This window comes from Protopterus annectens, chromosome 4.part0 (assembly GCF_019279795.1).
Source record: "Protopterus annectens isolate FY-2018-M chromosome 4.part0, PAN1.0, whole genome shotgun sequence".
Taxonomy (NCBI): Eukaryota; Metazoa; Chordata; order Ceratodontiformes; family Protopteridae; genus Protopterus; species Protopterus annectens.
The window spans coordinates 401212189-401229179 of NC_056733.1; positions in this window are offsets into that span (position 1 = coordinate 401212189).

Genomic DNA, 16991 nt, shown 5'->3' on the forward strand with positions numbered 1-16991 from the left:
GACAACTCGAGATATACTCTGAGCTAGTGCAAAATAGCACAACATAAACTGAACCTACTGATATTGCCAACATCCTGGCAGATAGATTCAGTGCAAACTTCACCTCCCTCTCACCTTCAAAAGGGCCCACAACAATACCAGAAAAGTGTAGTGTCCCAGAAATCACAGAAGCACAGGTAAAAACAGCCCTTTCAAAAGCCAAATACACAGAATCAATGGGGCCAGATGGTATCCCAGGCTGCGTCTTGCATGAACTACAGAATGAACTAACCCCCCCCCCAAAACACGCTATTCAACCTCAGCCTCTCCACAGGCTATGTGCCCATAGAATGGCACACAGCAATGGTTATTCTGCTCCACAAAGGAGGGACCACAACTAACCCTGGTAACTATCTCCTCATAAACCTGACTAGCCTGGTCTGCAAGGCTATGGAGCGCATCATCATGGAACTCATTAACAAACACATTGGGAACCTCCAAACACATGACCCGACCCAGTTCGGCTTTGTTAAGGGCAGATTATGCCTACTAAACCTTGTTGACTTCTTCGAGACAGTCACCAAGGCCATAGACGAGGGAAAGGTGGTTCACACAGCCTACCTTGATCTCACCAAGGCATTTGACACCATTCTTCATGCGTCTATTATAGAAAAACTCACCAGCCTGAACATAAACCCCTACATCACAAGATGGGTTGCCAGCTGGCTTACAGACAGAATTCACACGGTAAGAATAGTGGGCCCCAGGTCCAACTCTAAACCAGTCACAAGTGGTGTCCTGCAAGGCTCGGTTCTGGGACCCCTACTGTTTGGCATATATTTCTCAGAGGTACAGGCAAACACAGGACTATGGCTAACCAAGTTCACCAATGACTGGAAACTGGGAGCCATAACTGACTCACTGGCTGACACGGACATCCTTCAAAAAGGCCTTACTGAGACAGACACCTGGTGTCAAAGTCATGACCTCAAGCTAAATGCCAAAAAATGCATAGTCATCCCGTTTGGGAAAAACAAAACACCCACGAATTACCACATAGCCGGCAGCCCCCTTAATACAGAAGTGGTAATAAGAGATCTGGGGACCCAGGTAGATAGTAATCTCTCCTTTGACAATCATATTGCCAAAGTAGTTAGGAAATCCTTCTATGTGGTCTATCTAATTACTAAGGGGTTTGTATCTAGAAATAAAGAGGTTATAGTGCCCCTCTACTCGTCACTCATTAAACCCATCATAAAGTACAATGCCCCATTTGGGATGTACCTCACAAGACACTTCCAACAGCTGGAAAGACCACAAAAGCACCTCAACAAGAGGATTACTGGCCTCAAACATATGTCCTATGCAGCCCAACTGAAAAAAACTCTGGCTGTACTCAGTGGCATATCGCTTACTCAGAGGTGATCTCTGCCTGACTTACAAAGCCATGTCCAACTCAGAATTGATGGACATGCTCCACCTAACGAAATCCAAGTCACTGCAAGCCACGCGCTCTAGTGAGCTACACCTCACCATAACAATAAATATAACATGCTGGAGGGATAGATTCCTGTCACAGAGACTCCCCATGCTTTGGAACAAAATTCCTAACTACATTAGGCAGAGCCTCTAACTAACACTCTTCAAGAGAAGCCTTGATGAGTGGATGGGTAACAGAAAATATACCTTGGGATCACTTCATTGGCTCTGTTTGACAGAGGCTCAGTTAATTAATCAATGGGGCAGTGAAAGCCGACACACTCTGGCTAGGCTTATAAATGCCCTCGGGCAGATAGCCTAGTACCTACCTATGAACCTATGAACCACCTTTTTGCAAGGGGTTGACAATGGCAATTCTCCACTCTGCTGGGATGAAGCCTGTTCATTAGCTGTGGTTGAATAGAGTGCTCAATGTTGAAGCCAGTTCTTGCTGAAGATGATGCAGAATACAGCCTGGGATATTTTCAGGTCCCATGGAAGTTGAGTTCTTGCCTTGGACAGGGCTTTTAACACTTGATCTATTGAGATGTGAGGTGTGGGACAAATATCAGGTATGTCAAAAGGGCCTTTGGGGGACAGGGGGTGAGGTTTGCCCTGTACTTATCTGTTAACAGGTTGGCTAAGTCAACAGGATCAGTGTAGGTGATACTGCTAAGTACTAATTTGGAACAAACCTGGACTTTGCAATGGAAGTTCCTGATATAACTGAAGAAAGCTTTGTGGTTTTCATTTGTTTTGGAGGCTAGTTTTGATTCATAATTGGCTTTGGATGTTTTAATTAGTGATCTACTTTGCTTGTTGAGGCTAAGGAGGTAGTTTGTCCAATTTGGAATGTGTTCCTTTTTGCCCTTGGACAACAGTTTCTTCCTTTTGCATTTGTTATGATAGGTATACTGGGTTTTATGTGTTGGTTTTTCAAGTATAGTTTCATATTGATTAACTAAAAGGTAAATTGTACTGGTCAAGTTTCACTTGATTTACCTGACATGCTTGTTATATAGGCCTTGAGTTGAATGTGTATTTTGTTGTGAGTAAATCTGTTCTGCATGACAACGGAGATGAGAATATGTGAGACTGGTGATGCAGTTGTTGATCCTCACTAGTATGACTGCTGGTGGATTTTCCATACATAATAGTGCAGGTAGTAATGTACTGCTTTTGTCTTGGTTTTCACAGGTGACTGAGAAGAAGGTTTGGAGTCTCTCCCCCACACAACCTGATGTCAATGTATCTTCAGACTCCGATGATGATGGTGGTTACAGTGAGGCACAGGTAGCATTGTTGGGGGCTGAATGAGTCCCAGAGGTTGACATCCCTCTTCTGCCACCCATTGTCATCACATACAATCAGTATGCCCACATATACTCAGACTCCGATGATGATGGTGGTTACAGTGAGGCACAGGTAGCATTGTTGGGGGCTGAATCAGTCCCAGAGGATGACATCCCTCTTCTGCCACCCATTGTCATCACATACAATCAGTATGCCCACATATACTCAGTCCTCACAGGCCACAGATATCAGACAGTCAGAGGGTGGAGAAATTGCACAGGACAGTGTGGCAACTATGGATCCAGTGAGTGTAGACACTGGTCATACCCAGAGAGTTGGTGAGGTCTCAGATGAACAGATTGACAAGGGTGCTTGTAGGAGGCCTGCTGTCTGTCCACCACCTGTTGCAGGTATCACATCACATGTCACTTGGCGCATGTTTCGGACCATCATGGAGGTGCAGGCACATTCTGAAAGGAACACCAGTCATATGTTATGGATGTAGCACAGTCTGAAATCCATGACTGCCTCCACCACATTGGAGACACCCTGGATGGTGGGCTGTAACAGTGTCTGTCATGGACCACACATTGTCTGTGCTGGAAGGTCTGGTTGAAGTTAGGCATCGGAACCATAGATGTAAGTCAGGAACACCATCTGCTGAGAGTCCACGTGGCCATGTACAGTCACCCTTCTATAGTGGCAGTACATCCAGCTCTCTACAGGGGAGTGTACTTTCCACACCACAACATGGCAGACCATGGCATCATGGTCCTGGGTGGTCCCGTGGGGGACATAGACCCAGCAGACAGCAGTCACCATCAGGTACAAGTACCGCATCTGGTCTTGGGCATGATAGTGACAGTGCAACTCCTGGCACAGCCAGTTCCCATGTTCGGGGCCAGAGACTGTGAACTGTCAACTCTAGCATGTACTGTCCACAGCTGTCCAACATATGCACATGTAGGGCTAGCTTGACTGTGTACACGCATACACTCACACACCACTGTCACATGCAGGTCACCTACAGACACACACAGCACCTCTCTATGGTCCATCTATCACACTCCCCTTTCTGACTCATGCACATGCTGTCAACAATTTGGACCAGCATAGGCCTCCAGCACCCCCACACAGCACCCTGTGCAAGTAATGATGCCTGTGCTACATCCCTTCGATGGAGGGAAATTATGCTATGTGTCCGATGCACAGGGTGACTAATACTTGACATGTACTTGTGTAATGCATTATTGTTTTGCCATGGCACTTGTAGTGGTCACCAACAGATACTGTATGGTGGCATGTGTCATGCGTGTGCAACATACGTTTGTGTACTTTTTGTTGTATGATGTTGTACTAGCAGTATTGTTACACAATGACAGGTGTGTCATGGGCCTGTGTATGCTTCTGTTCCAGGAGTCTGAGGGGATAACCTATAGACACACAGCAGCAATAGAGTGGCACAGGATGGCATGGCAGCACAGCAGAAATATAACTTCAGCAAGGTACAGCAGTATATGTGCATGGCTCCATAGGTTCATATCTGTATAACAGTCTAACAAGGACAATGGCAGCAGTCAGCGTACTCATGCATTCATAATTTGTGATAAGGTCTGCTACCCTTGATACATGTCACCTGGGTGTTCGGAACTTACATATCTACAAGCTTTAGTGATGGAGTTGACCCATCTTCAAATATCCTGTGTCTGGTTCAGGCAGTTGACCAGCATCAGTTATGTTTGTCATGTTCTGCATCCCATTGCATAACCTGCACATGATGTGTGTCACAGTGGATATATGCTTTACATGCATGGGGGCCTGTTTCTTGTATGGTCTTCTGTTTCTGTTATATAGCAGTCTCTCCAGTATGTGCTATGTATACTACATTGATGTTGTAGGTGTGTAGAACATGTGAGACATGTTTTACTCCTGTCATCACAATGCGGGAAGTACACAGTGGGATTTGACTCCTCCCTGCATGGATACATATACATCCCCTTCAAAGCATTTAGGACATGGACTACATTTGTACATTCGTGGCACGTACTCCATATTGACATGTTATCTACTTTGTGTATTGGTGTACCGTGGTACCTCTGTGGCAGCTACAGTTGTACGATATGCCTGTGTGGTGACATGGTAAGGATGCTATTGTACACAATGATAGCTGTGCTAGTTGCTGCATTCAGTATAGCAGTGACAGTCTGAAATATACATCCAAAACCTGTTAGTATATGTGGTACAACAGTGAATGAATCCCCACATCCTAACGAACAGTGACCGTCAAAGGGTACAGTACTGTGTGTCTATACCTTCATGTGTAATGGCTCAAGTGTGTATGGTGTGCTGACACTACAATATTGTCCCTGGTTAGTAGCACATCAGTCCCAACATGTGAAGAGTAGGTACACAGACCTGGACACACAGGTGTAAACCTAATGTGCCTTAGATCACCATATCTCTACAGTGGTATGGTAGGAAGCATATGCCATAGCTGAGGCCACAGTCACCAACTGGTGACATACGCATAACCTCCACATACTCTTTCCTCAGCATACCAATATTTGAGTGCAATGACCATCGGTTGATGTTTTATGTTCCAAGTTGTACTGGCACTTGCACACAACAGTATGGCCCCTCACAAGGTCACTTAACATCTTCAGCATGCACTCACTGCTGATCATCTGCAATGAGTATCATTGCCACCTGTGGCATATAGACTACTCAGAGATGATCTATGCCTTGCATGCAGGGCAAGGTGTGACCCTGCTGGAGTGCATATGCTGCCTGTCTATAGGAAGCATAGTAGATGGATGATTCACTGTGAGGACATTAACCTACTATGTGAAATTAGTACTACATGCTTGTGGCAGACATTTGTCTTGCAGATTTAAACACACCCTTGAAACAGACAGTGCCTAATGATACACAGAGCACCCCAGTACACCTCAGCAGACGCCATCTTTAAGATTGGCTGGGTGACCATTATCTCGATAGAAGGCATCTGCCTGAGTCCCTCTTGGACTGGGGCAATATGTGCTTATCCTGTATCAAAGGGTATACAGATCTCTCTGATTGTGAGGGTTGTATGGCCATTATGCTAGTTAAGGTCACATGTTGCATAGCTCTGTAACATGTTGTAAAATGCTGTAACAGCCTCACACACAAACATGGCCACATTCAGGCTAGCACCAGTTCCACTCACTGCATACAGGTCATACCAAGGCACACACATAGTGCAAGTTGTCTGTATGTAGATTAGAACACTTACCTATGTACTGGTACACACTACAGATCACAGTACCCGATGCATGCAACACACCTCATGTCTGCTAGTACTATCAGTTTAGAACATATAATGCTTGTTGATATCCGCAGTCCTTGTTGTGGTCAGGCATTTGGGAGGAGCCACATCACCCGCTATAAATAAAATATTAAACCCTACCTATGTCTAAGTTACATAGGTTATTATATGTATGCCATATGGATATACCCACACACCATGTGGGTTGGAGTGAGATTAGAACCCCTACATAAATAGTCTTATACACTACAGCTCACAGTACTTAACCCATGTACCATGACTTTTATCTGTTGATAGACTGTCAGCCAGCAGTTTTAAGGTGGATGACATCATCAGGCCTTTTAAAGGGGTTTGGAAGCCAGCAGGTAGTTGTTGCAATGTTAAAAGGTACATGACCATTGCAGGTGAATAGCCAATGAGGGCATGTTGTTTGTGTTTCAGGGATACACACACACACACACACACACACACACACACACACACACACACACACACACACACACACACACACAAACACACACACACACACACACACACACACACACACACACACACACACACACACACACACACACACACACTCACTCACACAGATGGACACATGCACACACACCCACACACACACACACACACACACACACACACACACACACACACACACACACACACACACACACACACACACACACAAACACACACCAAGTGAGCTGGAGTGAGATTAGAATCCCTACCTATCTAATCTTATACACTATAGCTCACAGTACTTATCACACTCACCACAGGTTATGTCTGTTTTATATGTGATTGCAGGCACAGTACTTGCGGATTACACAAACTAGGCTTGTATTGCATAGCATGTGTGGCCTGCAGAGTGATATTTCTTCATACTGTTATCTACATCTTCTGTCCTAGCAGTGAGATAACTATTATCCTTGGTATGTATGTGCAGTTACCAGTATGGCCATATATGGCTGATTGCTTTTAGGTAGGCAAACATGTGGCCAGGGACATTGTGCCCTGTCCATGTATGTGTTGATAACATTATACATTACATCACAAAACAAAGAACCCAACAGTGAAAAGTCCACCAATAAATAAACATTATACATTACACCTGTGTCTGTCTACGTGGTGACATCCAGCAGGCACAGGGGTCTGTAGGTGAGTGGATTATGTACTGTTGCACCCTTAGTTTGGTTTCTTTGAGTTTGAGCAACTGTGTGGATGTGTGAGTGCAGATTTATTCATCATTAACAGGGTATGTGGGACAATACATACATCCACACATATATCTGACTATAACAGGGATGTCTCTATAAATGTAGCTCTGTGTGTGTAAGATATGTGTATGTCTTATATACATATATGTGGATAATCTATGTATCATTGTAATATATATAGCTATATGTATATATATATATAGTAAGTAAACTAACCAACTCCTCTTTTAACTTTTCTCTACAACCTATCTCCACATCATATATTCACAGACTTCTTCTCAAGCTAAAACCATGCACCCCCTCTGCTGATAAACTCCCTTCCCTTTTTCTTCAAAAGGCTGCTAAGGTTGTTGCATATCCTATATCTATTCTTATAAATAGGACAATTAGAGAAGGAATCATCCCTGAAGTTTGGAAGATATCTCATATAATCCCACTTCACAAAGGTGGAAACTCAACTGACTACTCCAACTATAGGCCTATTGCTCTCCTCTCACCTCTGTCCAAAATTATGGAAAAGTGTATCCGCCTTCAACTTGTACAATATCTCTCAAAACATAACATAATAGCAAACTGCCAACATGGCTTTAGACCACATCACAGTACTACCACTGCCCTGCTTTCTTTTGTAGAGACTATTAACCAGAACTGAAACAACAACTTACTCTCTTCTGCCCTCTTCATTGACCTCTCCAAAGCTTTCGATATGGTAAACCACCCCTTATTACTCAATACTCTCGAATCCATCTCATTTGATGCCCCAGCCATTAAATGGTTTAAATCTTACCTCACAAACAGAAAACAAGCTGTTCTTTGGGATAACCACATCTCCTCTCTCCTGCCTGTTTCCATTGGAGTTCCTCAGGGCTCTATCCTTGGCCCACTTCTTTTCTCCCTCTTCATTAATGATCTTCAAACAATAATCCCTCAAGCAACCTGCATTCAATATGCAGATGATTCGACACTCATCTTCTCAGCTCCATCTACCCGAGAACTAATCTCTCTCACCCAAAAAGTATTCAGTACAGTAGAAACATGGTTCTCTAGCCGTTTCCTCTTACTAAATGCCAAAAAAACCAAACTTCTTCTTTTTACTCCCACATCTAGAACCTCCCCCTTACATTTCTCCATCTCTTCAAACAGCGCCACTGTTATCTTACCCGACACTTCAACTAAATTGTTAGGTATTACAATTGACAATAATCTCTTTCGACCTACACATTAACAACTCCATAAAACTAGTTAACAGAAAGATAGGATCCTTATATCGAATCAGACCTTTTCTTACACCATCTACCAGAACATGGATTGCTCACTCTCATCTTATTTCAACTCTTCTATATGCTGCGCCTATCTTCACTAACCTCAAAAAAAACAGCCTTAACAAACTGACAACCTGTTATAATAACATTGCCCGCTTTGCTACTGGTAATTCCTATAAAACTCATCACTGCCTCAACTTAAAACTTCTAGGCTGGCCAGAGTTTCAGAACTATCTTCTAATCCATCAACTCTGCATTGCCCATAAAATACTATACCAACCTAATAACACCCCCATACTCTCACAACTCATAACCCCTTATAAAAATCTCAACTCTCTCCGCTCTTCCAGCAAACTTCTGTCAAGTTCAACAAAATCAAATAACAATGCTGGTGACTCTCTATTTACCAATGCTATAGGGACAAAATGGAATTTGTTACCCACTAGCATAACAAAGATAACTTCATTGCCTCTTTTCAAACAGAACATTAAAGTGCATTTCCAAAATCACTGGCTTTGCTCCTGTAATAAACCTGATTAGTCCATCACTATTACTACCTAAATAAAACCATCTCTCTTCTCCTTTCCACTCTGCATACTTTTTTGTCTTTCTTTTCTCTTCCCTTTACTTCTCTACCTGCTATTCTGCAGTACTTGCTCTTTTATTTTCACCACTTTCTATTCCCACTTTTTCCCTTACTCTCTTCTCACTTTATTCTCCTTACCTTCACTCCTTTCTATGTTAATCTAATCAGTATTTTTCAACTGGTTAATTGAGAATTCAGTTGTATTGAGTGTTTTAGTAACTAACTCTTGTAGTAGTTTTTTATTTATACAGAAGAGTTTGCTATCTTTTATTTTTAATGTTTGCTTGCAAACTCTATTACTAACTCTTAGATTTTCATTATAATGAGTACTGCTATTACATTTTTGTATGACAATTTTTCTGTATGTTAATTTTTTTTATCTCTGAATGTATCTCACTCTGTGGAGCTTTTCTCCCCGGGCCTCTACTGAAAATGGAAATTTCTCCAGCTAGACCAGCCCAGTGAACAAATGTAAAATAAAAATAAAATAAATATATATATATATATATATATATATATATATATATATATATATATATATATATATATATATATATATATATATATTGGTATATATCTATTTGACAGTACATAGCTATGGATATACTTCTCATGTGAGAGAGAGATAGGGACAGATGGATATGTATACTTATATGTCTGTATGTACAGATATATTTACACATTGCAGGTCATTTTGATGATGAGGCAACAGAATTGTGCTCATTTTAACTAAGTGTAGGAGTGTGCCTAGTGGTACCATCAGTACTTACAAGGTAACTCCAGGCCAGACATACCTGTACTCCAGTCTGGGATTTTCTGTGTTGCAGACATTGCCAGCTGTACCTGTTTCTTCAGTACTGCATTTCCCTTAAATTGTCCACAGCATTCACCAGCTGTCTGCTGTACTTAATATGTGACTGAAGTTCATACTGTTACTCCACACATACCTTTCAACTGTACAGATATTCACAGACTGTGCAGAATTTTGCCTCATATTTCTGGTCTGTTCCTCATAAATTTGTGGTATTCTGGTAAATTATTGTATATTGAAGTCGCTGAATAATACTAACTGCAGACAAACATTTGAGTGTTAGACTTTATATCCTTCAGTTATTCTGTAATAATGCAACATGATTTCATACTAGCAACTTTCTAGGTTAATCGGAACAATCTGTACTGTCTGTCTGCATTTTGGGGCCTTTGTCCCCCTATTCTTCCTGACTTGGTTCAGATTGAGAAGTACGACAGTCTGTGGAAACACCAGCATACTAATACCTCACATGCAAAAGCTGTGCATACTTCCAGATTTGAACCAACAACACCATTACCCATACTAGCACCCCTAGCCCACTGAGCCACACAAGCTGCTAGAGGTGTGTCCTTCACCATACAATTGACAGCATACATATATATGTTGTTATCCCTGCATTATGTAAGACATACACTGTGTGATCAGGTTCTATGTCACAGCCATGAGATTGCCTGGTCTGCTGATATACCATTGCTGACTTACTGTTACATCATTTGTATGGGAACACTGATGTGTTGGGGGAAGAACAGTACATAGGTGTGTACTAGGCTAATGGCACTAGAGCCTTTACAAGCCTAGCCCATAGGATTACCCTGGCATCATGCCACCCAACCTTTGTTTCCAGTGCCTCTGTCGAGTAAAGCTACTGGAGTGATCCCTGGGGAGAATTTTCTTGATCCTTGGGGTGATGATCTGCTGGCATAGACAGTAGTGCAAATATCATGTGATCCCACTGTTTAATGTCTCCCTTGACTGATGTAGTGAATATTCCAACCATGAGGCCTAGGGAATATTATAGAACATGTACTACTGGACTGGGATCTGTAGTCTCATGTGGATGGTACAGCTCTCCAAATAGTCCACTATATTCCCTTACATACATGTGGCAGGTCCATACATACAATGCCATATTATAGTACTCCTTACAAGTGGTGTGTAGGTGAGTGACTTACCTTGCAAATGCAGCAGTTGACAGAACTGTAGTTTAGGGCTGACTCTGTCTGATGCACACAGTACACAGCCAATGCATTGTTAGGTACAGGTTGTGTGAGTTGCCTGGCATCATTTTTAATATATGTATGCGAGTTGCACAAGGTGTCAGTCCCTAGGGCCCTAGGTTGTCAGTGCATGTGCTATGCATTGTCTCTTAGCCAAAGCCAGGGTGTACTGGGCATGCCTATGTCAGCCTTACATGGACTTCACTGGGGGTTCCTCCTCTGAGTCCTCCTGTGAGTGTGGCTGTGGCAACCTAGGCACTGGTGGGAGTCTGTGTATCCCTTCCCTTTGCTGATCCTGCTGCAGCTGTTTCTGTAGGACCATATTGTGTAGCATGGCACATACTGTGAATATCCGTGCACATGTGCCTGGAGACTAATGCAAGGCTTCACCAGATACAGTGAGGCACCAGAAGCATGACCTCAGAAGCCCAAACACATAGTTTGTGTGTGTGCCTCATTATAGAATTTTTTGGTGGGTGAGTGTGCATTTCTGATGGGTGTCATCATCCATGGTTCCAGTGCATAGCCAGCATCCCCCAGTAAATGTCCATGTGGGATGCCCCCCCCCAGCAAACATCTGGTACAGCTGTGATGCATGCCAGATATGGGAGTCATGATAACTGCCAGGACTGCTAACACACACATTCATGATAATGCCCTGGGCATTGCACACAACCTGGCAGCTGATGGAGTGTACCCCTTGCAATTGACATAGATTCTACCCTCCTCACTGGGTGGTGCCTTGATGTGTACATGAGTGCAATCTGTGGCTCCCAGTACCTCAGGGTGGTGTGCTACACAGTAGAATTGTTGCATATTGCTGGTGCTTGCCTCAGGGGTGAGGAAAAAAATGTTCTCACTGGCATGTGGTAGCACGGCATCCAGGAACTTGTGGAGTATCCTGAATGTTGATACCTGTGAGAGCCCCGTCATGTCCCCAGTTGGTCTTTGGAAGGTACCTGTGGTATTATCCTAAGGACTGAACATACCTTTGTTTGCACTGGGATGGATTCCCTTTTGTTGGATCTGGGTCTGAGTTGAGGGTGGTAGAGCTCAGTAAGTTCTTGTAGTATGTCTCTGTCCACCCTGTAGTGCTCTACAATCTCCAGCTCATGTAGCTCTTGGATGGTTACCCTGGGCCTGAAAACTCTTCTCCTTCTTTGCCTAGGCCGATTGTCAGCAGCAGAAGCAGCAGCAGCATTGACTTCAGCATCTAGCACATACAGATGTAGCAGACCTGCAGCAGCCCCTAGCATTCTTTCAGTTAAAATTCCCAAGTCTGTTCTCCAATGGTGCAGAGTATGGAGGAAAATAAGAGTGTAAGGTGTAGGCATATTTTATAGTGCTCTGCTGTATTTGCTGACTGTGTGATTGGCTACCTATGATGCATTCCATCTGCCTAGTATATCATTAACATCATTTAATGGCCCTAGTTTAAGTTAAACTGAGGGTCAAACCTAATTAATATGGCATTGCCTTCTAGCTACACTCAGCACTGTGGCGCACCACGCAAACATGCACCCCATAGGTAAACAAAGCTTAGCAGTGTGTACACACACACACACACACACACACAGAATTCCTTGCTCAACACAGCAGTGCACCACACAAACATGGGGGAACACACACCTTGTAGGTAAAGAAATCTTAGAAGTCAGTGGACACCCCCCCAGACTTCCATGCTCAGCATGGTGGCACGCCATGCAAACAGGTGTAGCTAAGGTCAAATCAGCCTAAATGTTATTGGACACACCTTCCTTTGATGCCATCTACCTCATGTGGACTACAACATGGTTCTGTGCCTACAAGGAGGGGATATGCGGTCATAGATACCCACTTGTACTATTCAGTAACTCCACCTCATTTGCATACGGATGCTTGCACAGACCATGGAAACAACATGGTTCAAAGCCCTACCACGTTAACAACAGCACCAATACCCCATTGCAGATACTCCACACAGGGTCCTGTAATATGCTTCTGTCACATAATATTACTTTTGTTTTTCCAATTTTTTTTTTACTTTTTTTTTTGAGGCATGTTTACACACTGTGGGGTGTTGCCCAAACATGCACAGATTATTAAAAATAAATTAATTATTTTAATTTATTTCACTTATTTTTTTTCAGACACATGGTGGATAGTTTTGCTCATACCTGTATGTGCTATGCCATTTCTGTCCATCTACCTAAAAATTTACAGCTTCTTTTGACTGTCTACATTCCTGTACATGGACCTTTTCTGTGTACACTAAAGACACGGACACAGGGTGTGCAGAGCTGCCTTTCTGCTTGCTGAATCACTTTACTTGATTCATTTGCATGGAATTCACCTGATTATGAGGTGATTTGCATGCCATGGATATTTCCATGTTAGTGCTTGTGTGCGCACCTCCCAGCTGTGTTTAGTGAATCTAAAACCTGCTTACTTTCATGTAAGCAGCATGGCAAGATGCCTACACAGAAAACGAGACAGTGTAGGCTTTATTAAATTCCCCCATAGTTTAAATATTGTGTGTTTCAGTGTTTTGTTAAATTGATTTCTGAAGAAGTCAGTGTGTGATGAACACACACAATTAAAGATTTATAAGCTAATATTGTCATTCTCCTGCATGTATTTAGAGATATTCAATGTTATTGATATTGCCAATTATGCAATTAAGCATACTTTTTCATATTTCTATAAATATCTCAATAAAGATGTACTCCTAGAGGAATTTCTTGTCATGTGAAACATTATCCAGGGATTCAGTAAGGTTCCATGCAGGAATAGCTTATTCCTGCATGGAAGCACCCATTTAGGAGCAGCACGTCAGCGCGCCATGTATAGTAATGAAGGCATGCTGCCTCAGCTTCTAAATGGACACAGAGCATGGATGAGTGCAGGGGGCGTGTCTGAGAGCAAAGCTCTTACAATATACATGCCCCGCAGTCAATAACTGTTGTTCGGCAATTACAATGAGCAAGACCACTCATAGGGGGTTGCATACCCCCAACAGCATAGATCAATGCAGAATGTCCAGATATGTGGCACATACATCTGGCCTGTCCCTCATTTACCCTGCCAAATCACTGGGATGATCTCATCTTAAATAATGGCAAACATACAAGTGTCAGACATCAAATCCATCAGCAAATGTAGATAAAAACACATCCTGTTACCCTAGCAACACCCCCAAGTTTATAAGAACAGTATTTAAAATATAATAATATAAACACTTTTTTTATCAAACAGATTACATTTAACCATAGGTGCACAGGTTTTCCCATTGCTTAGCATACTGTAGCTTAAATGGCACAACAAGATAAATATCAAGATACATGCAAATGAAGCAGTACTGCAATAGTGTAATAGTCAGAGCATTCACCTTATGAGCAGTCATTCCTGGTTCAATTCACATGCCAGTAAATTCCATTTTCCTTGTCAAATCACTTTATGAACAATATATTTTGTTGTATAACCTACTAAATAACATATATTTGTGAAGTGGAGTACTGCATTAAATGCAGATGTGAGGTGTCATTGTAATAATGTTGTAAACTCCACAAATAAACAAAAGTGCCCCATACAGTATATGTACACATGAATCAGGGATACAAATTGAAGGTATAATGTGTAATGAATGATAAATCCATAGAGGGTCTAAATCCACCACCTTCCCAAGAGCCATGTTACATTTCTGTCTAAATTAGTGTGGGGGTAAGCGGGAGTAAGCACTATTAAGCAGTGGTAAGTGGGAGTAAGCATATTTAAGCAGCAGTAAGCGGGTTGAAGCCTGTGTGGGGGTAAGCAATGAGCACACAAGTTAAGCAATACTGAAGCTAACCCTCTGTAAGCATATTTAACAGGAAGTTAGCATTGCTTACCATCGCGCAAACCCTCTTACAATTGCCTAAAAGTGCCTTAGTCACTCTGTATCCAACAGCCGCTGTTCTGCCCAGCAACAAAGTAAACAGCCCTTGCACCCAAGACCCTGTACACTATAGTCAGAGTAGTTAACCAGTAAGCCATCACAGCAGTACATAAGATTGAGGTATCCCCAAACAGATCCTCACTACAGGAAAATCAAACTTAACATGTGAAAGGAATCTATATACATTTTATGTTGTATAACCTACTACATAACAAAAATATGTGAACTAGAGTACTGCATGAAGTCCAGATGTGAGGTGTCATTGTAATAAAGTTTTGAAATCCCCTAATAAACACAAGGACCCCATAAAATGTATGTACACATGAATCATGGATATCACACGCATATATAACATGTAATGAATAATAAATCGATGCCAAGCAGCAAATACAGTGCAAATTACAAATTAAGTAATGCTAAGCATTGCACAGTCTTGCTTACTAGGTGCAAGCAATGTGTAGGCCAGCTAAATCAGTTTACCCATTGGTATACCCCTTTAAGCAATGCCAGCCTTAGGAGTCCTGCAATGACTTTGGACTCCTGGATGCCTCAGTGCTGCACCAGCAGTGCACTCCGTCCCCCACACTGGTCATAGTGCCTACAGGAGAAAGCTGCAATCAGTTATGAGATGTATTCCTGCCTGTGAGGTTTAAATAGGGCTGATTTCCTGCACTTTGCCATGATTGGGTTTGCCCATAGCTTAGCATTTTCAAAACCATCCAATCATGGCAAAGTACAGGAAATCAGCCCTATTTAAACCTCACAGGCAGGAATACATCTCATAACTGATTGCAGCTTTCTCCTGTAGGCAGTATGACCAGTGTGGGGGAAGGAGTGCACTTCTGGGTGCATCACTGAGGCATCCAGGAGTCCAAAGTCATGACAGGACTCCTTGTTAAAGACTATGACCAGAGACTGCTACAGGGCCAGTACCAGGGTTCATAATATAAAGCAGAAGGCTGGGACCCTCTTGCCCGTGACCTCACCAGTGGCACTGGCATACCTCGAACTGGTGAGCAGGTTAGGCATCACTATGCTGACCTGAAGAAGAGAAGAGGGAGCTCTTGGATAAGTGGATCCAAGAGGCTAGATGGACGGATGATGTCCCAGCTGTGTGTGTAAGTATCAGTCTACTACCTGTTTAATAATTGCCAGCTCATGCATATTATGGATAGGTATGGCTAAATATTCCTCTTATGTCTTTGACAGTGGCAGATGAGTGGGCTGTGAACCAGAAAGCCCATGCCTGTAGATTGCAGAGGTTTAGAAGCAAGGCAGGTTAGTAATACTTTTGCATGTACTGTCATAAGAAATAAATCTAAAAGTAGTAGAAAGATAATTGCCACTATAAAACCTGTATTGTGTATGGCATGTACTGAATAAACCAGACAATATGGCAGGAAGAATCTCATATAGGTTGTATGTAATTAAAAGGTTAACAGCCTGACAATAAAGGTCTAACTGCTGGACTGCTTGTGTTTACTCTGCTATCATATGGTAATATAGTGTTGCAATCTTTTAATCACACTGTTGTATTAAGCACTGTTACCCACACTATGCTACATAAATAAAATGTGTAGGAATGTCTGTATATGACTGTTGTAATCACAAGAGGTCATATTGTACAACTGAGAGAGACTTACACAGAAAACAGTGAAACGATAGATAACATAATCCAAATAGCACATTCAATTGAGATGTGAAGTGTTGTATTTTTAGCACACACAGCCATGGTTCGATTCCTGGGAGTGGTAGTAAGCTGTATGCAGAATCATACCCCACAACTCTACAGATATTGTCAGAAAGTCCAGATAATTGGTGTAAGTCCTTTGCCTGTCTCCCTGTCCCCCCTGGCAAATTAGTGGGATGATCCCAGAAGTTTAGGCAGCAAATAATGACATACAACTGATTGTCAGACATCATAACT